This window comes from Gopherus flavomarginatus, chromosome 9 (assembly GCF_025201925.1).
Source record: "Gopherus flavomarginatus isolate rGopFla2 chromosome 9, rGopFla2.mat.asm, whole genome shotgun sequence".
Lineage (NCBI taxonomy): Eukaryota > Metazoa > Chordata > Testudines > Testudinidae > Gopherus > Gopherus flavomarginatus.
Window position 1 is genome coordinate 22,321,348 of NC_066625.1, and position 10,154 is coordinate 22,331,501.

Sequence of the window (10,154 nt, forward strand, 5' to 3'; positions counted from 1 at the left end):
GGTCAAGACCCCTTAGGGAGTCATGTGGTTATTATTTGGGGTTCATGAGCTATCAGACTCCACTCCCAAACCCTGCTTTACCTCCAACATTTATAATAGTGTTAAATATAAAAAATGTGTTTTTAATTTATAAGAATGGTCACACTCAGAGGCTTGTTGGGGGAAAGGAGTCACTAATACTAAAGTTGAGAACCACTGCATTAGGCTAACTTCTGCCCTTGGAAGTACATAGACAGCTCTCAGTAAAGTTAGTGGTGGGGAAGGATTTTTTCTGTGGTGAAAAAGGGGCCAGCACAGGGACCAAGTGGAGGGCAAGGTGTCTCTCTTTTCTCAGGGCTTGTGACTTCAGAACAGTTGACAGCAGACTGTGTGCTATCCTATAATGTGCCTTGGGTGCAATGGCCATCTGACAGGGAGCACTCACCATTGAGCAACGCCTCCTAATGGCTCATCTGGGGAGTTAGCTCTGCCATCTGCTAGCACACCCCTTACTGCGGTTACTCAGTCCATCATTCCACTCACTCACTCCACAGCCTTTCATCCTCTGGACCTGCAGTGCTTTCCTCTTGATAGCTTAGCCTTCAGGCCGAGTCACATTAAAGTTGTCCCCCCTTTTGGGATATCACAAGTCTTTTGAGGCAAACTGTCCCAGATAGTCCACACCCCACTGACTGGTCTGTGCCACTCCCGTAGTGGCTGGTAGGGAAACCCAGGACCATCTTCTACACCAGGTTCCAGTCCAGGGACCCAGGAGCTCTGGGCTTTTACTCTCCTAGCCGTTACCACTCCTTCCCTACTTTCTCTTTGCAGCTTTCTGCTCATCCCTCTTGTATCAGCGGGTTCAACTACAGGTTTCCTTTCCTCCCCTAGCATGCAACTTCCTTTCTTTCTAGATCCTGTCCAGCTCCTCCCCCAGCTGGACTTCATGTGCAATTAGGCACTAGCACTCCCTAGGTTGTCTCCAGGTGCAGCCTAAGGTTAAATGGACTAATTTACCCTTTCAAGCCCTGTGTGACATCACAGACCCCTATAAATTGCTCTGGTAGCAGAACTAGCCATGATATAGGAATACCCCAGCCACATACCTTCCTAACTCTGACATGCCCCCAGTGTGTTTCCTATCCCAGGGCACCTGCCAGCAGGAATTAACTTTGCAACTGCTGGGGATTCCCCTTCTTCAGGAGAATTTGGGGACAAGTGGTCTGGTCAGGCTTCTCTTGGCCCTTTTGTGCCATTACAGCTGATGCAAATGGGGCATAAGAAAGTGTTAAAGGGAGTCATGCTGCTAATATATCCCTGCCTTTAATTTATCCTTTAGCATCTCTCAGTTTCATTCAGTATAAGTAAAACTATATTCTGTTCTGAAACTCCAAGCACTACCCAATCACAATGGTGAAAGAAGACTGTACAGCAGTTTTTAAACTGGATTTCCTTGCTTTTGTCAGCTTAAGCTCTTTGCTTTAAAAAGTTAGTTAATTTTACATGTGACAACCAATATGACCAACAGAGGACAGCAAATACATTTTTTTAATTATCAAAGGATTCTAAACTTCAAACTGTCATCCACCTTCTCCTGAGGACATTGAGTGACAACAGTAACATCTCAAATAGTCTGATCATCTTAAAAAGTCCTTTTTGCAATTCACAATAAAGCTGTTTTGGATTTTAAGAGATTGTTTAAAATGTGCCACTTAAACAGGTATTATTATGAATGAAACTGTGTAGGTCAGTGTTTCTTTAACTGGTGGTTGCCGTTTGTGTAGGGAAAGCCCCTGGCAGGCCGGGCCGGTTTGTTTACCTGCCCCGTCCGCAGGTCCGGCTGATCGTGGCTCCCACTGGCCACAGGTCGCTGCTCCAGGCCAATGGGAGCTGCTGGAAGCGGCGCAGGCTAAGGGACTTACTGGCTGCTGCTTCCACTGGCCCCCATTGGCCTACAGCTGCAAACCACGGCCAGTGGGAGCCACGATTGGCTGGACCTGCGGACGGGGCAGGTAAACAAACTGTCCCGGTCCACCAGGGGCTTTCCCTACACAAGCGGCAACCCCAGTTTGAGAAACACTGGTGTACATGAACCTATTAAATTATGGAATCTATATTTTTATGTCATTATTTATTCAACACAGAGCTGACAGTTAAAACTCACAGCACACTTCAAGTGGGATTGTAGCTCAGATAATTATTTTTCATATTATGCCTCTTTCAGGATTGCAGATGAGGAAGATATTTGTAATTACATTTTTATTAAATGCAAGCTTTTATTAAAATTAAAACAAGGCAGAGGCACAAACCCAAACAGCAGTATTTTGTATTTACTCTTGGGGGTGTAGGTGGGGAGATTTCCTGGATCATGTCGAAAATTTGAACAAAAGCAAGACTGCCAAGGGAAATTTAATTACGAAAATCCAAATGACCAACTAAAGTTAAACACATTGAAACCTATTATCTGCTTTCCCAAAAGCTGGTCATCATGGTTTTCTACAGTTGTTACTGCTATTGTTGGAATACAGATTGTTTTCCGAATCAGGAATGCATTGGAATCCTTATTTAATTAGTACTAATAATAATACTTTTCAAACATAAATTGAGCCTAAGAACATTTCTACTCTCCTATTAATTAATTATTATTATTATTTATATTACTAGGGGCAAAGGTAGACAAAGTATTTTTAATACTTAATTGGGACGATTAGTGTGAGTAAAAGTTTAAAGGACTGGACTCCAAGACATTAGGCACATGCACAAAGCAAATGAAAGGTAAATATAAAGATTTATGAGAAATAGGTGTAATAATAGTAAGTGCCTTCATCACAAAGTGCAGTGGTGTTGTGAGAGTTGATTTACAAGGTGCTTAGGGGGCCTGATCCTGTGAGTTGCTGAGTGTTCTCAACTTTCATTTAAAGTAAATGGGAAGTAAGCTCCTGCCTTATTGAGGCCTTATCATGAAAATTATTATTTATATAAGCAATAATAATAATATTTTGCATGCACACAGCAATAGCTTCAGTGTTATTCAAGTGAAATAAAGATTTGCAAGATGGCACACACAGTGCAGGCTGGAAATACATCACTGTATCCTGTGATTTAGGTATGTATTATAAGCACTGAAATCAATGTTTTTCATAAATAGATATATATATATTTACTTTGTGCCTGTGTATGATGTAAGGGGGGGCAGTAAACACAAGAGACAGGCATCTATAAACATCATTAGAAAATGAGGAAAGAGGTTTACTGATTAGCTTTCCTTCACATGTGACACTCCCAGATCTTATCTGAGAACTAGGAGTTAAGTGCTTTGCAATTCTTTTTTTTAAAAAACATTATCTGATCAGAGAAGCATGAAAAGCACTTTATTGCTCACTTGATTTTTTTTTTCCCTCCCTGGGCTGGGAGCCCTCTGCAGGAAGTGAAGCTGAATTTCACAAATCTTCTCTTTCTGACGTCTCCCGAATTTCTAGGAATGCCCCTTCCCTGTTACTATATTTGGAGGTAGCTTCTAGGAAAAAAATAATTTTCAGACGGTCTTGGACTCACCACACCTACTATACAAGGACCCACTTCACATAAGATTCTCTGACAAGGACCCTAAAGGAGTTTAGAAGCCAAATGACTGGGATCATCAACTCCAGTGACAGAGCTGCATGTCTTTGTAGCAGTGTTGCAGAAATGAGCATGGAGAGGGAATAGGAAAGGGAAGAGAGGTGTCTTTGTGGCAACGAGTGACTCTTCTCTAGTTATCTCCTGGTTGCTGGGTTTTCCCCCCTGCACTTTCTTTTGCAGTTGAACGGAAAATGATTGTTTGAAAATTATTAATAAATCCTCCTTTTTTCTTCTTCTCTTTTTTACCCTCCCTCCCACCCCCCTTGATGTGGCCTCTTGTTTAGCTTGTGGCGTGACCATGATGAAGAAATTTTTCTGGGAGCCTGGCAGTGTGATCTTTTTATGTAATGAGTCAGGATTTTGCCAAGGGAAGGAGCAAGGTTTGAGGATTGAGTGTCTGTCTCCTTTCAAGAAGAAAACTGACAGGCGAGATGCACCTTTTTCCCAGGATCCTTTTTTCCCCTCCCCACCTCACAGGAATGACAAGTGGTAAGTTGTATTTTCTTTTGACCACCTCCTGGCCTTGTAATACACCCCCCACCTTGGTTCTAGACAGTGATTCCCATGCTTGACGAGACGCGTGTCCTATGGCACGTCTCCCTTTATTTGGTGATCAGCAGGTGTGGGGTTCGCCGGAGCACATTGCTTGGGGTGGCGGGCGGCGAGAGCTGCCTGCTGGAAGGGGGGCATGGTAATTGCTGCGAGGTTTGTGTCTGTCTCGATCGAAGAGGTAGCTGTTTTGCTGAATGGGAGTTCGGGGGCTGCTGCTCGGAGAGAGCTATGGGGGGGGGTCTCTTTGCATTTGCCCACGCTGCCACCGTAGCCCAGGGGTGGATGGCTGGGAGGTGGGATTGCCAGGCAGTGAAGGAAGGAGGTGAAAGCACCAGACAGAGTGGGGCACCCGGGCTCTCTCGGGACCACGCGCTAGACAGTGTCTGAGATTCAGCAGCAGCTCAGCTGCAGTCTCCCTTTCCCGAGAAGAATGCCTCCTTGCCCGTCCACCACGACAGTCTTTTCTTCCCCAGATCGCATTTAATGTAAGCTAAGCAATCTGCTGGGAAAGGTTGTTCGCACTCTGGACTCTTCCTTTTGTGCATGCGTGTGTTTGTATCCCCCTCCCCCCCCCACATATACATTTCATTTAAATGTGTATATCTATAGGTATATACAATTCGCACACAAGCCAACATAATTGACTGAGGCTTTGTTTTTCGCGAATACAAAACATGAACAAGTATAACCAGCAAATGTCTCATCTGATGACATAGCTATTTCAAGACTGTGTGAATACAGCATACCCAGCACTACTACTCTGTCTGGTTTGCTGACATGTGCTGACAGCCATGTGGACTAGTGGAATTATTCGTGTACGGTTTATTCCAGCTAGATTATTTATTTCATTTATTGTTTTAGACATAGAACACGATGAATTCAAATATACGAGTTTGTAAGTTGGTCTTGGGTATATAATGTTGGACCCCATATAAATTTTAGGCACCTAAATAAAAGTGGTGCTGAGCACCTGCAGGTCCTATTTGAGCTACAGATGCTTTGTATTTTTGAACATCAGGCCATCCTTTCAGGTATCTAAATGTCAATTCAAGTGTCTATCTTTAGGCATTTTTGAAAATTTTCGCTGAAGGATCTTAACCAAAGGAAAAAGTACTGTAAAGGTAAAGAAATTAAACATTTATAAGTTCTTAATTGTAGATATATGACTTGCAGTAGTTAATAAGATTACAAACAGCAAGCCATTTTTAAAAAAAAATTGCAAATAAAATAAAAATAATATCTGTTTTTACAGGCCATATATCCCATTCTAAGATTTCTAGCTATTAAGTATTTAACTGGAGCTTTCAATCATTTTTATTTTAAGAAATATTTGCTCAGTTTAGTACAATTATTTTCTCTAATAGTAGAAAAGTTATCAACCGTAATGTTTCAAATACAAAGTGAGTTAACATGCACTTTATTTTCACTTTTAAAATGCATGACTAAAATTCTCTTTTAAAATAGTATACACAGTGAGCTGCTTCAGTAGTCTGTAGTGAACTATAATTTTTTTTAATAACTGAGTTTATTAGAACTTTTGCAGGAATAATACACTGCAAATTTTAGGAAGATATTACTCTGAGTTAGAGAGCCACATTTTTCTGTTATTTTAATAAAGTATTATAATATTTGCTACCCAATTAAGCATTTAACAAATTTTGACAGTAATGAGAGACAACTCTCTAATATTTTTCAACTTTAGTTAGAAATAAAAGGAACACACAAGAAACTCTGTTTTTCATGACAGGGGATGGATCACTTGATGATTACCTGTTTTGTTTATTCCTCTGGGGCACCTGACACTGGCCACCGTCAGAAGACAGGATACTGGGCTAGATGGACCTTTGGTCTGATCCAGTAGGGCCATTCTTACGTTACATAAATCTTAGCTAATAGATATAAATTGGGGTGGGTCTAATAATTTACTATATTATTCTGTGTGAATTCTGAGTTGTTTACATGTGCTATAAAAGAAGTTGGAAAATACTGCTTTACTGTGTAGTAAAAAAGTCATGAGACATCATAACAAACAGTAAGCTCTGGTAGCCCTTCCTGTTTTTCAGTAAGCAAAGAGAATGTGCAATGTGACTTGGTTATGCTGTCCTGTTTTAGCTGTCAGAAAAGTTAGCCATTTTTAGCAAATAACCATTCAGTTAATTGGGCATATCTTTTAAAGAAATTTTACTTAAAAATTGACCTCTGAAGATTGTGGTTCCAGAGTCGGGGTTTTGGGGGCGAGATGAGCTTATTTTTATCCAACTGGCCCACAAAGTCCCGCTTTTGGTGGTCACTTTGTTCTGCAAAAGAAACCTGTACTTTATAACTTTTACAGAGGACAGTAAACTAATGCTACGCTATTACTGCATTTGGTTCAAGAATACTACACATATTAAATAAATAATAATAGTTTAACTTTATTATTGTTGTCAATGTAGTAAATGGGTAGAAAATGCTTCTACCTCTTGGGAATGAAACAGAAGGAAATCTTTTTTAATTGTTGACATGGTTTGTAAAAGCTGCTTTCTTTTCAAAAAACAGTAAAAGCCTATTGAAAAAAAGTTCAAAGTTTTCGCCCAGTTACTGAATAAGATCCAAAAAGTGACCATTTAAAAGAAGAGAATTTAGGCAAAAAGCAAAGCTGTTCTTAGAACACTAACAATTACAGGTTAAAACTTTTTTAAAATCCTGTAATTATTAACATTTACACTATTGTTTAAACTTGTTCACAAAACGCACCTCTCTCAAATTAATATCTTGATGCAGCCTGAGTGTGTTTGTGTATATACATAAAACATAGATTGTTGGCTATTGTATGACATTAGCTGTAAAACATATTTTCAAGGTAAATACACAATACATTTGCAATTTGTAAAAATTCCCAAATCCATTCAGCTACTTGCTGTTTGATATTGATATCTTTAAAAAAAAAAAACTGGGATTCTAATAAACCCTTAAGATTCATTAGTAGAAAAGTTATCTTTTTTGCAGCGCTGAATATATACTACATAGGTTTAAGAAGTAAAGAAACAAGTTACAAAATATCTAAGTTTATAGGAGATTATTTACATGCTATGTATGTACAGAATACACACACACACATGCAGGCAGATCCTCAGCTGGTATAAATGATCATATCTCCATATTTATACCATCTGAGGATCTGTCTCATACTGTACACAAAAGATTAATGTATTTATGCGTTGTCATATGCTGAGGTCAGAGTTATTTATTTCAGTTGCTGATTTTGTATGCACCACTTAAGATTTTCTAGTAGAAAAGTTGAATATCCTTTTAAAAGGCCTGGTAAATCATCAACATTTGTGCAGTGATATACTGTTAAGATAAAGCTGTTGATATGTGCATATTATTTGATTACAGATAAGATTTGCATACTCAGTCAAATAGAATATTTTGCTAAATGAAGGAACTACACTAATACTTCATGGAAAAGTAGATAGCTATATAGTATTCTCTATACATGTGTATGAGAGTTATAAGAAAGAGATCCCCACTCCATATATAATAAATGGATCAACGTAGGTTTAAGACTGAAAGGATTACTGAAAGAGATATAGGACAGAATTTTACATTATTCGATACCTTTTAGCTGTTACTTAATATGAAAGCTTTTGTTGTTTAATAGTAGCATTTATGGTAACACTTTAATTTTTCCTGTCCCCTTATATGTTTAACTGTAGATAAATATATTTAACTAGTTTTCCATTAAAGTACACCTCTAACTCGATATAACGCTGTCCCTGGGAGCCAAAAAATCTTACCGCGTTATAGGTGAAACCGTGTTATATTGAAGTTGCTTTGATCCACCAGCGTGCGCAGCCCCACCCCCCAGAGCACTGCTTTACCGCGTTATATCCAAATTTGTGTTATTTTGGGTGGCATTATATCGAGATAGCGGTGTACTTAAAAATTATGCTAGTGAATACATTACAGTCAAATGCAATATTTTGTGTCACTGTTTTCAGACTGTGCTTGGTGGACCTCCAATTGTTTCTTGGAAAATACTTCGAGAAGTGAGGACTAGAGCATTGCAAAGTTCAGAAGAAAAGTTAGTCTACTAGAAAATCTTGATCTTATAAAGTGGGAAATAAGAACAAAATGTAGCGAAGCTCTCCAAAGAGCATTAGGAATCAACTATTTTCTGATAAAATTTAGCAGTAATTTCTCTCCAGACAGTGAAATCCAACTTTTATTTAAAAGCTCTGAGAATTGAAATATTTATCTTTATAATGCTAAATGCATTCAGTAAAATGTTTCCATTCTTATGCATAACGTTTTGTTACCCAGCTATATTTTTGCAATTTTTAAGATAGATTTTAATTTAGTTTTTTATTGATAGTACACAGATTCCATGTATAATCTTCCTAGCAGCATTCAGCTAAATATAAAATAAGTAGAGTGTTTAAATGAATATACTTAAATTCTAAAATGTCAACAAGCATAAAGATATGAGTCTAACCCTGAAGGCCTTCCTCATCCAAAATTCCCATTGACTTATTTTTTCCATTAGTAAGGACTACAGGTGCAGACGTTGTCTGTTTCCAGTGTATATTAAAATCATAGATTCAGATGTCAAACAAATATACTAAACACCAAATCTCTATTTTAATTAAGTTTGTAACCCAAACCAGTGACACCCAGGTAATACAGTGATGGATACCATGAAATGCTTGTAATAAAAATTAAATTGCAGCTTTGCCCCTTCACTCATGCTGTAATGCCTTTTTATCCTATAAGGCACAAGTGAAGGGTGGAATGTCAGCCTTCACTCTCACTTTCCTAGGACTTATTTTGTGTTCTGAGCTTTAATAATTAAAGATCATAGGCCAATGTCTTTATTTTGCTGTTTAAAATGAGAAAATGTATTTTATGGAAGATAAAACACTTATATGCTTAAAACGATTGTTTGCAATAAAAAATAATGTATTTAAAATCAAAGCTGTTTTGAATTATTAAAGTTAAAAAAATTCATCACCCCAATAAATATCAATTGTTTTTTACTTTAATAATTTTGAAATCGCCTAACTAGTTTACTTTTGTTTTTTGTAAAATATAGTAAAAAAAATCATCATATTTGCAAATATGTGGTTTGAGCACTTTCAAATCAGACTTTTAAGAGGAATATATAAACCTCTGAGAAACAGTGAAAGGGGAACAACAGGCCCAATCCTGCTCCTGTTGAAGTTAATGGATAAACTCACATCAAAATCAGTAGAAACAGATCAGGCCCATGACCCGCATTGCAATGACATGACTTGTTCTAATATCATAAGGCCTGACCCTGAAAGTTGTTCAGCACCCTCACGTCTCTGGAGTAGTAGTTCTCAACTTTTTGTGTACTGTGATCCCATGTTATGACAGATAAGTTTTGGGATGCCTCTCCCATTTAGCTGTAGTTAAAGGGAGGGTGGTTATGACCCCCGATCTGAGAACCAGTGCCCTGGAGCAAATGAAATTTTTGCCTTAGTAAAGACTGAAAGATTAGGATTATCTTCCTATAATGTTATCCACAGTGTTTTTTCAGAGCCAGGAAACAGATTATCTTTTATAAGATTTGGGGGCCAAATTCAGCTCATCATACTCATGTGGTTAGATTAATTGATTTCAGCGAAACTACTCCCATGAATATAGCCAACAGGATTTGGCCATTAGAGTACACAGAAAAATTGTTTATGAATATATGGAAATATTTGCAGAACATACCTTTTCAAAGATCAGTCATCTTTATGGTGCCTTTATAAAAACATATTTGCTGCCATGTTTGGCAGATTATGCCACAATAAAATTTTTTGTTCTTAGAGTTTGTTGATGGCTTTTACAGTATCCTATGAGGATTCTAAAAAAAGCTGATCTGACCAGGAACCTGCACTCATAATGGAAGAAACTGTAAAAAAGTAATTGTATTGGGCAGGCTACCAACTCCATTTCAGACTATGCAGTTTGAGAATGTAAAGCTAGTGAATTAGGCAATTATTTAAGAAAAC

The 10,154-nt window shown here is 38.2% G+C and overlaps 1 long non-coding RNA gene across 2 annotated transcripts; it reads left to right on the forward strand.

Moving 5' to 3' along the window:
• Window positions 1-3,387: 3,387 nt before the first annotated feature.
• Window positions 3,388-9,108, forward strand: LOC127058183 (uncharacterized). Of its 2 annotated transcripts, XR_007776301.1 has the most exons (3): window positions 3,444-4,089; window positions 5,218-5,273; window positions 5,900-9,108. It is a non-coding gene; the product is annotated as an uncharacterized LOC127058183 (long non-coding RNA). The 2 variants fall into 2 exon arrangements; XR_007776300.1 differs by lacking the exon at window positions 5,218-5,273 and having other exon boundaries at window positions 3,388-4,089; window positions 8,136-9,108.
• Window positions 9,109-10,154: the final 1,046 nt, after the last annotated feature.